This window comes from Agelaius tricolor, unplaced genomic scaffold, assembly GCF_023055355.1.
Source record: "Agelaius tricolor isolate 1412-34295 unplaced genomic scaffold, bAgeTri1.0.p SCAF_4, whole genome shotgun sequence".
In the NCBI taxonomy this organism is placed as follows: Eukaryota; Metazoa; Chordata; class Aves; order Passeriformes; family Icteridae; genus Agelaius; species Agelaius tricolor.
Genome location: NW_027269264.1, coordinates 29,857,448 through 29,873,806, shown reverse-complemented (window position 1 = coordinate 29,873,806; position 16,359 = coordinate 29,857,448). Strand labels below are relative to the sequence as shown.

The following is a 16,359-nucleotide window of genomic DNA, read 5'->3' as shown; positions in this document are numbered from 1 at the left end:
TTATCTAATGCTAGAATTATTAGGAAGCTTAGAACTCAGGTTAGCAGGTGCTAAGGGCTAGGAATACTGCCTGTCAAGAAAGGACACAAGGACTCACATTAGAGCTGAACCTGACCAGTCTTGTGCTGTTATAATCTGACCTGCCAGGTATCACTAGAGCTCTTATTGAGGTTGGGGTATAGTTAAGAGTCTGGTCCAGCAGTACTCAGTGAACTGGATTTTTTTGCCTCATCCAAATTCTCTTACTGAATTAGGGCTAGGAATATATTCATGATTGGTCCCCCACATGAACTCAGGGGCTGCTGAGTGTCTTTGAGTTTAAATTGGTGGCAGAACTGGTGTGAGTAAAATTTAGTATGCTGTACTGACTTGCGTGTTTGGCAGATGAAGTGGGGATTGCACAAAGCTCAGGACTTAGAACTTGGGTAACAAAGATAGGTTTACTGGTGTGTGCTCAAATGTCAGTCAAACTAGATGAGGTTCCAGATTTGACATGCTCTATGATTAAGTTTTTTTCTGGCTCATTACCTATTACTGGACTAGACAGGGCTGATGAGCTGCGTTTGGGAGATGGCAGGTTCACTGTCAGATACTAGGTTATGTTGTGGTGTGACATACCCAGGTTCAAATTCTATATGTTTATGTACTAAGCTTGTGGGCGCAAGGGGCTAGATGTTGCTGTAATGTGCAATGTGTGCTGCTGTCATAGTATTTTTTTGATGAAAAGGTGTAGTTTGGTTGAGAAGGAAAGGAAAATGATTGTGTCTCTGCTTACCATTCCAGGAACACGTCAGCAGCCAAGGAATTAGTCACTGAATGCAAGACAGGAAGATCTTTTGGTGTTTTCCTTGATGGCTGCTTCTGCTGATTACCCTCAGGGAGGCAAATGCTGGAAGGAGTAATTATCTCTGTAATCTTAACTGGATTTCCTGATCATCCTTTTACTGCAATATTAATAACATTGTTCCAGTCCCTCTCAGTAGTATTACTCACTTCTCTTAATGATGACACACTCACCACTGGCAAAGTTTAGAACACACTAAAAGTGTGTCTATCAAGGAGCTAATAAAAAGTACCCAGCTGCTCTGATAGAAAGAACTGGAGTGCAGCAGAAGAAAGCATGGTTATCCAAAATGCTCTTCAGGAACAACCTAAAGGTACATCCTATTAAAATTACTTCTGTTAAACTCCTGACTACTCTTCAGTAAAAGAGCATGAGGATGAGGTGATGGTGAAATGTTTTGACAGAAACTGGATATTCTTTGGCAGAAATAGTTGGCATAGTGAGGGAGCAACCAACAGTAGCAACAAAACATCATATTCTATACATATTACATATCCTGTAAAAAATGTTCTACTTATATACTCTTCCATGTACTCTCCTATGCCATACCCCTAGTACCACATTGCTATTCTCAGGTGTGAAAATCCACAGAAAACCCTCAGAATTGCTATTGTATTCCCTTGTGCTCTCCTGAAATATGGGGGATGCTTGTCTGAGTAGCAAGGATTTATTAGGCATAGTGCAGTACTACTAGATGGGTTTTCAATAAAGTCTACTGTTTCAGGAAACTAAAAATGCTCTGGTGTAAGAACTACTGAACAGAAGAACATTTTCATTTTATAGATGTCAATTAGAGATTTGTCTGTCAAATAAATAAACTTATTCAGAAAGTTATTAAGAATGAAATAATTATCTCTGTAAGATTTCATGTAGACTTATATAAGAATAACTCCAAAAGAGTTAGTTATAATTAGGATCCTCTGCTTTATAAAATAAATAAACATAGAATATCTTTCAGTATTTTGAGGAGATACTAAATTCAGACCTGTTTAATTTAAAAGGTAACCTGACTTTGAGACACTATTTCTCTAAAAAGTTCAGTTATTTTTCAAAAGTAAATCAAAATTGCTGTCATGAAATCAGAAGGAGATGCAGGAAACCAAATTAGCCAAGAAGAGTGCAATGAGAAAAGACGAATATGAATTGTAGGTGGAATAGGTACTTATTGAGTGTTTTTGGATGTCTTCCTTGCATTCAGTAAAGTCCAAAATGTATCTACCAAACTGGTAGATATGTATATTGTATCTGGTAAAAACATAGCCAAATGACATTTTCCTTATGCTGCAGAGAATTAAATTCTGTAGTTATAGACTTCCAATGTTCATAAGGAAAAAAAAGAGAAAAAAACTCTTTGGTGGTCTGTTTCTGATTAGTGAGATCACATTATAAAATAGACATACATTTTTTAAATGTTGCTTAAGAGAAGGAGATAAGCAGAGAGAATCTGGAACATCTCACTGAACAAGTGTCATGGTTTTAAACCCATCTGAAGGTGAAACACCACACTTGTTCAACTCTGCCTCTCTTCCACCATCACCCCACTGGAATGGGGAGGAAAATTGAAATAAAACTTGTATGTTGAGATAAGTGAAGTTTAGTAATTGAAAGTAAAGTAAAATAACATAAACAATTAAAATAATGGTAATAAAAAGGGAGAAAACCAAATGATCCACAGTACAGTTACTGACTGATGCCAGACCTCCCTTCCTGGACCCAGATCAGCCCCTTCCAGGTAACTCCCCCCAGTTTATATACTGGGCATGATGTTCTGTGGTGTGGAATATCTTTTTGGTTGGTTCCGGTCACTTGTCTCAGATATGTTCCCTCCTGGTTTCCTTTGCTCACCTCCTCACTGGTGGAGCACGAGACAAAGGAAAAAAATCCTTGATTTAGGATAAACACAATTTAGCAAAAACCCCAAACATAACCAACTCCAAACATTACCAAGACCATTCTCATTCTGTACCCTAAACACAGCAGTGGAAGAAATTAACTCTGCCTGAGCTGAAACCAGCACAGCATGAAATCACAAATTCCCAGTAGAAGCATTTGAATAACAGAATGAAAAACCCAAACTCCTTCACACTCTAGAACTTTGCTTGTATCTTTGGTATTATAGCACATTGACAGTAGATCAGACTGCTCAGGTAATGATAAATCCACTGTATGTTAGAAAACCCATTTTGTTCTCTTATACTTCAAGCAAGGGTTTGCCAATTTCACTAATGCAGAAAAAAAAATAGGTGGTACTAAGAACAATATACTTTGTGTGAAGTACTAGTAGTTTGTACCACTTTGTAGAAGTGGCAAAGCAGAAGTATTCTGCAGAAGCTTAGAATTACAGCTTTTCTTTTTCTCTCTTTTTTGTTTTATTTTTATTTTTAATTGCAGGCATATGCCTCTGAAAAGAAAAAAATAGCAGCTAGTATATTTATGCAATTTGTTCTTGCAAAGACTCCAGAGGATGAGACCACATTTTTTTTTTTACTAAGTTAACAGCTAAGTAAAGTACATAATTTCTAATGACCTATATCAGAGTACCTAAAATAATTAAAAATAACTTCAGACACTTCCATCTTCTTGGTGGAGCAGTTGCCTTTAACAGTTTTTCTCTTAATTTTAAAGCTCTAATTCATCTTCAAGGGAGAGTCTAGTCCAAACTCAAGGGAGATCAGTGAGATGTTTGTCTTTCCTTGCAGATTTTTGTCTAGAAGATATAGAATGATGGAGATTCTATAGACATGACTTGCAGTATCTTCTGTGTTATTTTTACTGTAAGAATATTTTCACTGTAGAGTTTTCTTAATTTTCAAGATTTAAATGAGAAAAACAGTAGCACTTTTCTGTTCTTTCTTCACTCTGTTAAGTTTTCATCAAGAATTAATATATACATACATGTAAGCAATGTATATGTAATAATAATGCATATGTACAGAGCTTCACAGAGTTTCACAGAACAGTCTGAGGTGGAAGGGACCCAGAGGGATCATCGAATCCAATTCTTAAGTGAATGCCCATAAGGAGATTGAATTTGTGAACTTGGTGTTATTACATATCTGTGTGAATGTGCAAATATATTGGTAAATTTGTCTATCTGTTCATAGGTAGGTTCACATACATTTTTTTAAAGCAGAGGGCCAGAACTGGTCACAAATATCTAGCTGTCTCCCTACAGCTGCTTCAGATTATCTGACATCTGTTGTGAGTTTATAAGGCATGGATTATGCACCCTAGGGTGTTGTTAGGAACGAAAGGGACCTCCTAAAGATCATTTGAATGCTGTATGTAAAGTTACCACAAAATTTTTTCCAGATGGCAATAAATACTTGAAGTTCTATTGCAGTCCTATATAATGACCATACCTATTTTGCCAACAGTGATACCTGAAACAGTGGTTTAAGAAAGCATCTCTTAAAGAAAGGAGCTTCATCTTCAGCTAATGAAAAAAAACCTTATATTTTTCTGTTCTGAGGACCAGAATTGTACTCTAAGCATACAAGAAACTCATAGAACTCAAGGAACTCAAAAAAGGAACTATTGTGGGTGAGCTTCAGCACAATATTTCTTGAAAATACACACATTATTAAAGCACATATTCTTGCGTGCCACATGTTCTTTGATCTGTTGTGATCTGTTATTAATTTCACCAAGCAGCCTCTACCTCAGTACAAAAGCTTTATGTATGTGTGTGTATATGACTGTGCACATTGTTTGTGTGTAAGACAGTACATATTCTCAGTTTAGCCACATTCAAATGTGAAAGGAGTGAAAGTTCATACTGAGTTGGAAAAATATAAGACCTTGGGTTTTGTTTTTGGGAAGATGCAGAACAAGACAAAGAAAAGGCAGATGTTATACTCCATTTATTTTCATCGGAGTAAAAACAGTGAAAGTAAAAATAGATGAAAAGCTGCTTTCAAAGATTGATGAGATGTTATTTTAACAGAATAAATGCCCTACATACACTAAGACTCTGGTAAGTAATGGTGTTTTAGATGACAATAAAAATTGTTTCTCATCAAAAAGGAAAGATGTTTTCCAGAAGTTTTGGATTCATCTCAGTGGAAGTAACAATCAAAGTGCCTGCTATGAATTTAGGAAGTCAGGGCAAATGGCTACTAGACTTACAAAGATGGCCTGTGCAATTGTTTTCCCTTACAAGGTCAGTGTCATAGAATTCACTGTGGGGGCATGACAATCACATCAGTATGATAGATGGGTGTCATGGGAGGGCCCCACTTCCTCTGTATAGTCTCAGTGTGGCCAGTACATCCAGGGTGCATCAAACTCATCTTTCTGTGCAGGCTACATGTGCCCAGTATATCTTTATGCAGATGGGAGCAGCATGCTCAGGCTGATTGCATCCCCTGATGTGCTCTGCACAGCACTTCCACTCTCATTCTCATCTGGAATTTCCTCAGTGAAAGACACCTTTGCAGAACAATCCCATCTGTGAGAAACAGAAGGAAAAAACACCCTGAAGAGGTGCTCCAGCACATCTTATGGAAGACAGAGTTAATTGCTATGGAGGTTAGGGAAATGAGGAGTTCACTAATGAGGCCCTGGCCTGAGTACTGGCATCACAATAATGATACTGATCTTTCAAGAGTAATTATTCTTGCAAACATATACATAAGAGTTTTGGGAAAGGAGGATAGTCTTAACAGTTGAGGGGCATAGAATTTAGAAATCTGAACATTATATTTTCATTGTTCCTGATCATCTTCTTCTTCTTCTTCTTCTTCTTCTTCTTCTTCTTCTTCTTCTTCTTCTTCTTCTTCTTCTTCTTCTTCTTCTTCTTCTTCTTCTTCCTCTTCTTCCTATATTGTGCTAATATCCACTGCACTTTAACAGTACCTGATTAATTTTGAACTTAGAAATGCTGAGAAAGATGAAAACTTCTAGAGGTAGTTATCTAACTAGTAGGTAGTTAGATAGGGGAGTTAGTTATCTAACCCTCGACTGAAGACTTTAATAAAAAAGTAGCATTTTTATGTACCATTTATATTCAAACTCTGAAGCTCATATCTTTCTTAATTAAGACAAAAAGTGATCAGAGTCTTCATATATATGAAATGTTTATATCATTCTCCTAGTGTGATATTTTATGATATTGTGATATTTTAAGACTGATGCTAGTATTTAATAAAGTATTATTTTTCATGAGGTAGCTCTTTCATGAGCTATTCAGGACATGAGATATCTGAATTCTGTGTGAACCTCAACATGAGAAAACTGCCTTACAAACCTCAGTTTTCTGGTAAAGCCTGTGGATTGTGCTGAGCAAATGGCACTGCTATTCTGGCTCTTGGAGCTCTGACACTGTAGAAAGGGACTAGAGAGAGTACAATTCAGAGCACGCTGAACCTGTGGTAGAAATTAAAGTTCATGGCTTTTACAGCACTGGGTAAACCGTGGTAGCAGGCCTGGCTCACACCATGATATGTGTATTTTATTTATTCATCAGTGAGAGTAGGTGTGCAGCTCAACTCTCAAGAGTGAACACCAGGTTATTTTTATCTTTCCTGTTCTAACAGACATCCAATTTGTCCCCAGGAATCAGAGACTAAAAGTGAGCTAAACTACCCCCAGATATGTGCATCATTGAGGAACCCTTAGGAAAGAGGAGAGGCTGACCTGTACAAATTTTGCATTTCCTTATCTGAGTCCTAGGGCAGGATTTCATCCCAAGAGTAGCATGCAGGAGAAACTCTGTTTTGCCCATGGAAAGCTGCTGAATGGGGAGGAAGAATGGAGATGGTGGGGTCCAACTTCAGCTTTAGATGCACAGCAATGCCTTATTTAGATAATGTGCCTGAATGGGTATATCATCAGAACTCGTGAGAGCTGAGATTCACAGTTGTCCTTCAGGGTAAGCCTGCTTCCTTCAGCAAACAATAGAGATGGAGGTGTAACAATGGAGGAGGATGCTTTACATTTGTGTGTAAGATTGACCAGGTTAAATTTATTTTAATAAGGAGCAACAGTCCATATTCCCTCTTCAAACAGTAGAGCTCTTATTTAATACTAGCACTTTTTTAGATTGGTATGAATTTTGCATTTGGTATTACATTAGAGAAGGGATATTATTTGATAACCACTGGAGATAGAATAATATAGGAAGGAATCTGAGTGGTACTGTTGCTTAAGCTATTTTTTTTTTTTTTATTAAAGTGAATAGGACTGAAGGTGAGACGCTGAGATGAATCAAAATATATCACAGGTAAAATTGTGAAGTAGATAGCAGCTTGAAAGCGCAACAGAACTGTAGAATCGTGGAAGACTCTGACCTGGAAAGGACCCATGAGGGTCATTGAGTCCAGCTTATTACTCCTCAGAGGTCAGCCAAAAAGATGAATGATATATCTGAAAGCACTGTTCAAACTTTCTTTGAACACCAACAGGCTTGGCACTATAAGCATTTCTCTGATGAATCTGTTTCAGTGCTTGACCAGTCTCTCAATAAAGACCTTTTTCTTCCAATATCTGTTCTAGATTTTTCCTTGACATAGCTTTAATTTATTCCCTCATGTCCCAGCACTAGACACCACAAAAAAGAGATCAGCATCCCTCTCTATTCTTCCCCTCATGGTGGATGTTGTGGACAACGATGACATCACCCCTATGCCTCTGCTACTCTAAGATGAACAAACTTAGTACCCTCAGCTGTTGCTCATAAGTCAAACCCTCTAGTTCTTTCACCACCTTTGTTGACATCCTTTGAACACATTCTCATATTTTTCTATGCTGCTTCTGTTGTTGAGCCCAAAACTGCACACAGAGGCCCCACCAATACTGAGTACAATGAGACAATGAATCCTCTTGATGCTAGGATGTGGTTGACCTTTTTGGCTGCCAGGACATACTGTTGACTCACACTGAACTTAGCATCATCCAAAACTACCAGATGCCTTTCTGCAGAGCTGTGTTCCAGCCTCTCATTCCACCATCTATACAACATCCATTTTACACCATTCCAGATGCAAAATCTGACATTTTGTCCTTGTTAGACTTCATATAAGGGATGATTGCCCAGTGTTACAATCTCTAAAGGTCTCTTCAAGACCTCTTTGCCCTGAAGTGGCAAATAATAAGTGGCTCCTCCTAGTTCAATATTGTGGGCAAACTTACTTTTTGAGCATTCTGAGCCTGTGTTCAGGGTAACTGATCCTAAGATTGACCCCTGGGGAACATATTCGTGTCTAGTAGCCAGTCAGATGTTGCCCCACTTATCACAATAGTCTGAGCCTGACCCTTTAGCTGATCAAAATTTTAAAATACTTGGGGTTGAAAAGGATCACTTAAGTTCATCTAGCCTTGTGTCTCTTCAATTTAGGGCATGTTCAGATTGCTCAGGACTTTGCACTGTCAAAGATATCTGAACTGATTCCATAGTCTCTTTGGACATCTCTTGCACCTGTATTTATCTAATGTAGCTTGAGGTATCTTTTATTACTATTCATTAAGATGATGAATGGTGGGTAGGCAGCCTAGCTTCCTTTCCTTTCCCCTTTCCTTTCCCCTTTCCTTTCTCCTTTCCTTTCCCCTTTTTTTTCCCCTTCCTTTCTCCTTTCCTTTCCCCTTTCCCCTTCCCCTTCCCCTTCCCCTTCCCCTTCCCCTTCCCCTATTCACAAAATCATCACAAAATCATCACAAAATCATCACAAAATCATCACTTTCATCAGTTTTGTATTATGGTAGCATACATAATGATCTCTCTTGTCGTGTTGTTTTTACCTCCCCACTTAATGCATTATTTAGTGATTACATAAAACTTTAAAAAAATTTTTTTGTTAGGCCAAAAGGATTGTCTTCCTCAGTGTGTCCTCTGTAGTCTCAGGGCTATAAAGAAGCATCTAGGGAGAAAGATGGTTCTGGACAGGTGAATAAAACCATCAAAAAATCTGGTTATCTTTTGGTTTATTTTCATTCACTTTCTGTAAACCATTGATTTCTCCTCACTTTGACCATAACAGATGTGTTCCTACCCCAAATGCACAGGGAATGCATACTGAAACTTTTTCAAGTGAGGCTTAAGTGCACTCTATAAATGGTTTTATCAGTATTTCTTCTCTTTCCCCCCCACCCGCCCCCAAGTCTTTGCATCTCAAATCCACTACGTATTTTATTGGCACAATGGTGTTGCTCTGATTCATTAGCATAAAGGACTTGCTGAAAGATGACTCCTGACGGACCACAAATTGAAGACCACTGGGAAATCCTATGCTGCTGCAGCCAAGATGTCTAATCTGAGATGTAATGGATTGCTTTTCCACAGTATTGAGCAGCAGCAAAATTAACAGTGGGCTTCACTGTTATGGCACTTTGGTTTGGATTACTTTTTTTATTGAAATTTTTAAAGGAAAAGAATAGATCCACCACATGGTAAAGATTCAACTTTCTTTTAAAATGGCTACGTGTATCATATATGAAGAAATTGCAACTCTCTGCTTCTTGCTCAAGTAATTTTTTAGGCAACCCGCCCCCTAGTCTCTAATGTAAGCCTAAAGGCTATAAAATCAAGAATTTATTTTCCCAGCAAGATTTGTCACTTCTTTTGTAACTGTTAAAAGTGTATTTAAGCAGCATATTACACAATTTTCTATTTAGCATACTTATTCTTCTTGGTAAAATTATGTCACAAAGTCCAGCATCTGCCTAACTTTCCTGTAATCATCTTTCATCATGTAAGACAATTAAAAGATAAAAGTGAAACAAGATCCCAAACCCCTGTATTATTTTCTAGTTCTATAACCAAATATTTTGAGGTAGATTAAGCCCAGCAGCACAGGAGACAGTCTAGACTTTATTAGAATTTCTATAACATTTGAAAAATATTCAGATCCTTTGATGAAGTAAAAAGAAGCAAAACTTGTGAATCTCTTCTATGATATGTATTTATACACTCAGTTACTCTGAAATTAAGAAAGGGAATTCCTTGCCATATTTCTAAACGTTGAAAGAGATTTTATGTACTCAGTGTTTTGAGGGGTTTTTTTTTTATCTGGGTGATTTTCAGGACCAGAATTTAGTACCTGTTCCTCAAAATTTATACAGTCATGAGCGAGAATCTTTGACCTGTGAAAACCAGAAAAATTAGATGTGCATGCTTACATTACACAGAACTGAATGTTTAAGAATCTCTCTCCTGAGCAAATAAGATGACTTCAGGTCTCAAATCTATTTTCAGTTAATCCCCCATTTGATCTATTTATGCTACTAGCTGTCAGCTAATTTCAATGATATGATAAGGTCATTTGTATAGGTACTTGTTAGAGGATATATGATTAATGAAATTTTCACCACCGCCTTCAAAACACTGGCAGCAGTAGGAAGATTATTTAAACCAAAGAAGTGTCCTGAGTAAAGAAAACAATAGGATTGTAAACTCAGAGAAACCCTCAGGGAAAGGGACTCTGTTTACTATATTTATAGTGGGCCCAGTTTCAAGACACAGGAGAAGAAACACAAACATTCACTGCCACAATGGATTAGAAAAGGTCTCTTTCTGCAAATGTTAAGATCAGGCAGTAGTAGGTTAACAGGACTCTTACACTGCTAATAAATTGAAAAGCAAATGGCTACACAAATCTGATAAAATCTTCTTGATCTCTGAAGTTTGTGAAGGATTATTTTAGCAATTTATGTCTGAAGCTCTGTTAAATTCTGAAGGGGAGAAATTGAAAAAACAAGTGAGTACTGGAATTTTAGCCTACGTGGATGTAGGGTAGCTTTGTAGAAAAAAATCACGCAGTACTAGAAAAGAGAAAGAGATTCTTGAAACACTCTTGAAAACTGAGATATAATAATAAAATCTCACTTTTTTTTTTTTAATGTTCTATATAGTTATGACAAAAGTAGTGTCCCAAATATAAAGTTTCATTGCACTGGGACCAGAACTTTCTCTATGACGCTGTTTCTGTTGCTTTCTCAGCTCTGCAGTACAGGAAAAAAATGAAGAATAAGAGAGAAGCCATGGTGTTTAAATGACATGTACAGTTCCTGGAGAATTCTATGGAAACAGCAAAGATGAACAACATGGACAGACAGACAGTTAGCTCATGCATCTTAATCTCGGGATGTTTTGGGTGTATGCTTTCCACAACACTACCTGGACTGGATTGGGAGTTGGATTCACTGTATGTATTTCCCACAGAGAGAAAACCTTTTGCTGGCATTCAAGAGTGTCTCAACAAGTCATATCTGATAAAGAGTGATTCTGTGTCTGAGAAAAATTCTGCTAATGACAGCATTCTGTTAATGTAGTGTAATTTAATAAAGCCATTCTTGAAAGAGAATGTTGCCTCAAGTTTAGTGATATGCATATTATTTTGACTGCCAGAATTTGCATGAAATGAATTGGGTCATTTCTAATTATCCCCTTACTTATATTGTATCTTTCAAATATTTCTCAGATAAAGAAATATGGTCTAAAAAGGCTGTAAAATGCATAGTAAATGAAAAAAGCCAAAACCATGTTGGAAACACGGTTATTTCCATGGGCCAAATTCCAACTTTACTCACAACTGTGGCCAATACCACTGAAGTTAATGGAGTTGAAAAGGGTGTAAGTTAACTCAGAGTTGGCCTTGTATGTTTCCAGATTTGTCCCTTGTGGCTTACAACAGAAGGAAATTATTTGATTTTTTAAAAAAACAAACTCTGACAGCTTGAGGTGGAAGCTAATGTCTCTTTTTCTGCCAAAAATCATATAATTTGGGGTGGAAAAATATACTTTATAGTCTATGATGAAACTAAGTGCTTACTGGATGTCATACTGAAATGGGATTGTATTCTCCAGATTGCTGTACAGTTAGCATAATGATATATAATGGCACATTTTTTCCCCTGTTATGTATTTCCCTGCACTCTGGCTGTTACATAAATACCAAGTTTATTGTCTTACAATACGAAAATCAGTGTAGATTGATTGTCTTACAATCATTGTTAGCCATTCAGGGGACAGGGATTTGTATAATTGCTGCACAGTCTCATTGACTATACTATGACTATTCAAATGTCCATAGTCAAGCTGTTAGTGTAGCTCTTGACCTAAATGTGTGAAGTATGCTAGATATATAGAGGTCCCTCTGAAATCAGTGGAAACTACTATGAAGCTCAGCACCTTTAAAAGCCTTGCCGTCTGGCCTGTCTGGTTCTCATGCTTGAGGTGAAAGTGACAAAAGTGTTTGCCAGCAACTTACATGTGGCTTCTGCTTTTCTCTTTTTTGGTGGAAATGCAAAAAAATTTGGACAAACACTAAAGACATGGGTGATAAGGAGAAGTTCAGATATAGCATGAAACAATGGAAAAGTCATCTGGTTTTAAGTGTATACAGCAAAAGAAGGCTAATATTTCCCATATTACAATTATTCAATTGGACTTTCCATTTTTATATATAGGCAAAACTTGTGTTCTCAGAACAACAAGCATGCATAAGTATAGACATTTACCCTTTTTAATCTCTCTTTTGGCAGGAGGGAGACTATCTGGCATTTTTATGGAAACTTATGTGGTTTAAAACCTCAGCTTAGGGGAGGAGGATGGAGGAAGGGAGGGTTGGGAAGCAAGGGAATAAAGCAGTGACGCCAGAAGTTACAATAGAAAGCCAGATAATGGCCCTCAGGAGAAAAGTTTTTAAAGCCTTCTATTGTCTTTGAGCAATTTGGCAAGCTCTTTTGTTTGCACATTCATATACTTTTTGTATTTAGTTTTTAATAGCCATATCCTTCTCTGAAAAAACCACTTTCTCTAGACCTTAGTCTGCGAATTCATCAAGTCTGTGGTCTATTACTACTTTAAAAGCAGAATGATCTCTTGAGTTATAATTTAAAAAATGATAAAAACTGGAGATTGATAATAATTCCATTGTCAATTCAACTCTTCAAAAGTTTTGCCAGAGATGCTGAATTAATTGTATGTTTCTAAGGCATTGCCATTATGCATGGTGTTTATGACTAATGTAACACATGCATAATGTCTGTTTGAAGATATTATATTGCTCTTTCAAGTCTTATAGAACCTTTTTGTTCTTAAGAAATCATAGAATCCTAAAATAACTGGGTTTGGAAAGGATCTAAAAAAATCATCTAGATCCAAACCCCTTGCTGAGGGCAAGGACACCTTTCACAGTACAGGTTGTTCTGAGTCCCATTCAAACCTAACCTTGAACATTTCCTGGGATGGGGCATCCAAAACTTCTCTGGGCAACCTCTTCTTCTACTTCACCTCTCTTACAGGGAAGAATTTCTTCCTAATTTCTATACTCAACCTACAATTTTTCAAACTGTGAGTTTGAAGCCTTCAAACTCACCTTCCACCTTCTTGTCACTACATGCCCTTGTAAAAAAGTCTCTTTCTGGCTTCCTTGAAGGCTCTTTTCAGCCACGGGAAAGCTGCTGTTAGGTCACCTGGTCAACTTCTGTTGTCCAGACTGAACAATTCCATTTCTCTCAGCCTTTCTTTACAGGAGAGGTGCTCCAGCCCTCTAATGGTCTTGGTGACCTTTGGACTCGCTCCAACATGTCCTTCCATGTCCTTCCTGTGCTGTGACCACAGAGCTGATGCAGCCCTGAAGGTGGGGTCTCAGCAGAGCAGAGCAGAGCAGAGCAGAGCAGAGCAGAGCAGAGGGGCAGAATCCCCTCCCTGGCCCTGCTGCCCACACTGCTTTGGATGCAGCCCAGGACACGTTTGGCTCTCTGGGCTGTGAGTGCCCATGGCTGGGTCAGGTCCAGCCTCTCACCAACTCGGAGCCCCAGTCCTTCTCAGCAGGACTGCTCTGATCTGTTCATCCCTGGCCTGTGTTGGCACCAGGGGTTGTCCTGACCCAGGTGTGGCACCTTGCCCTTGATCTCATGAGATTTCCTCATGAGATTTCCATGGACTGACTACTCAAGCTTGCCCAGGTCCTTCTGGATGCCATCCCACACTTTAGGTGTCACCATTCAGCTTGGTGTCATCTGCGAATTTCCTGGCAGTGCACTTGATCCCTCTGTTCATGTCCTTAATGACGATATTAAATATCACTGGTCCCAGTATGCACCCTTGAGGGACTTCACTTGTCCCTAATGTCCATTGGGACTCTGAGCCATTGACCACTACCCTCTGGATGCCACTGTCCAAACAATTTCCTATCCATCTAACAGTGCAGACATTGAATCCACCCCTCTCCAATTTTAGAGAGAGAGATGTTCTGGGAGTCCATGTCAAAGGCTTTACAAATGTCCAGATAAATGGCATCTGTAACCCTTCCCTTGTCCACTGATACAGTCACCCCATCAGCCACAGGCTTGGTCAGTGAGGGCTTGCTCTTCATGAAGCCATGCTGGCTGCTTTGAATCAGATGTGTTTCAAATCAAAATGTGTTTTGCTATTTCACATATATGTGTGAAAATAGCATAGTGGATTCTCATTATGTTGACGTGACTGATAGTTCAGGCTACTGAGCTAACTGTCAGAAAAATAAACGTGTCTTGGTTAAAAGACAAATCCAATGTCACTTTCCATAGGTCTTAGCAACTCTTCCATGGCTTAGCTCTATAATGCAAGATAATTAATCTGTTTTTTTCTCAATAAATTAAACCCTCGTGAGTATTTGTGTCCATGTCTAAGAACAACACACCATCAAAACAGTGAGATTGTCAGGAGAGTAGACTGGTATGAAAGTGATTTGTGGAGTGTGTAGTACAATGTTACTTCATATCTCACTGGGAAACTGGAGAATTCAAAATAGTCTATTCAAAAGATAATGAGATTCTTGGATTCTTTGTTCTTCTCAGAATTTTGAAGGAAGTCACCACCACTTTTGGATGGGCTAGTGAACAGAAACTGTAACTATATTTAGTCTTTTCAGCATGTTAAATGTTTTTGCCCTCTCTGGAAATTACTGTCAGGGTACTTTTAAAAGCAAACTGGGCTTATGTCTGCATGGACAGATGTATCACATGATCTAAAGAAGATCAGTGTCTTTCCAGAGAAGCAGCTGGGATCCATATAACATGGACTGGAATATTGAAAAAAATTATATCTCATGGCTATTTTAGCAACTAGATCCAACATTTTCTTTCCTCTGCACAAAACCACAGAAACTCTGACTCAAAATAAGTGTTTATTCAGGATGGGAAGAGATGGGTATTCTTACTTAATTTCCTAAGTAATGAAGAGGTGGAAATAATTATAAGAAATGTAACTTCTTTTTCAGCTTTATCTACAGCAGTTTCCTGGCATTACACAAAGATAAATATAGGTAAATATAGGTAAACCTGAAAATTGAAAACAAATCATAGAAGGTTTTGGGTAGGAAAGGACTATAAAGATCATCTAGTTCCAACTACCCTACTATGGACAGGGGTGCCTTCCAGGGGTAGGGCACTTGCAATGTCTCTGGGCAAACTCATCCCTTACCTCACCACCCTCACACAGAAAAATTTCTTCCTAATATCTAATCTAAACCTACTCTCTTTCATTTTTCATCACTTTTTCTTGATGTCTGTTGCAACTCTGAGCTATTGACCACTACCCTCTGGACGTCACCATCCATTCTTATTCATCTAGCAGTCCACTTATCAAATCTCCCTCTCTCTAATTTTAGAGGGAAGGATGTTGTGGTGTACTGTGTCAAAGGCTGTACAGAAATCCAGATAAATGACATCTGTAGCCCTTCCCTTTCCCACTGTTGCAGTCACTCCATCATAGCAGCCAACTTGATTGGCAGGATGTTGATGAAGCCACGCTAGCTATCTTCCAGATGCCTTAACATAGCTTCTAAGAGGATCTGTTTCCAGTAGTTCTCAGAGTTCTCCTTTTGACCTTTTTTAAAGACAGGCACACATTTTCCTTATTTTCAGTCACTTGAGATTTCACCTGACTTCCAGGACTTTTCAAATATCATGGAGAGTGAAAGGGACTCTGGTCCCCTACTCCCTATCCTACCATCCATCCAATTGAGAGGTGTGGAAACAATGGTTGCCATTGAACATTGAGACAAAAAATTTGTTGACTAGTTCCACTTTCTCCTCATCTGCTGCTTCCAGTTTTTCACCCTCGTTTATCAGAGGGGGTCATCTTCTTTGACTTTCCTTTCCTGGTTCACATGCTTTTAAAAAGCCATCTTCAAGTCCCTTACCAGGTTCTGTTGCAGCTTCATCTTGGACTTCTTCACCATAACCCTACAAAACTGTATTTCATCTCTATATTTTTCTCAGGTTATCTGCACTTATTTCCATTATGTGTGCATTTGCTTCTTGCCCTTTAGTTGGCCCAGCAGTTTCCTACTAAGCCATGCTGGCCTCTTGCCTTTTTTCCTTGAGTTCCTACTCCTGGGAATTGCCAGCTTTTAAGCTCAATGGACCACTTCCCTACAAATCTCCCATCTCTTTTCAACTTCCTTGTCTCTGAGGGAAGTCTCCCAGTGAATCCTGTTGACTGTCTCCCTGAAGAGCTGGAAATTTGCTTTCCTGAAATTCAGGGGCATAACTTTTTCCTGATTTGTATCTCCCAGTACGGCAAATGTATG

General features: G+C 38.4%; 1 long non-coding RNA gene across 1 annotated transcript; it reads left to right on the top strand.

Annotated features, from left to right (window-relative positions):
• The first annotated feature begins 807 nt into the window (after positions 1–807).
• Positions 808–4,452, top strand: LOC139589500 (uncharacterized). The gene is made up of 2 exons (XR_011679034.1): positions 808–1,157; positions 4,222–4,452. It is a non-coding gene; the product is annotated as an uncharacterized lncRNA (long non-coding RNA).
• Positions 4,453–16,359: the final 11,907 nt, after the last annotated feature.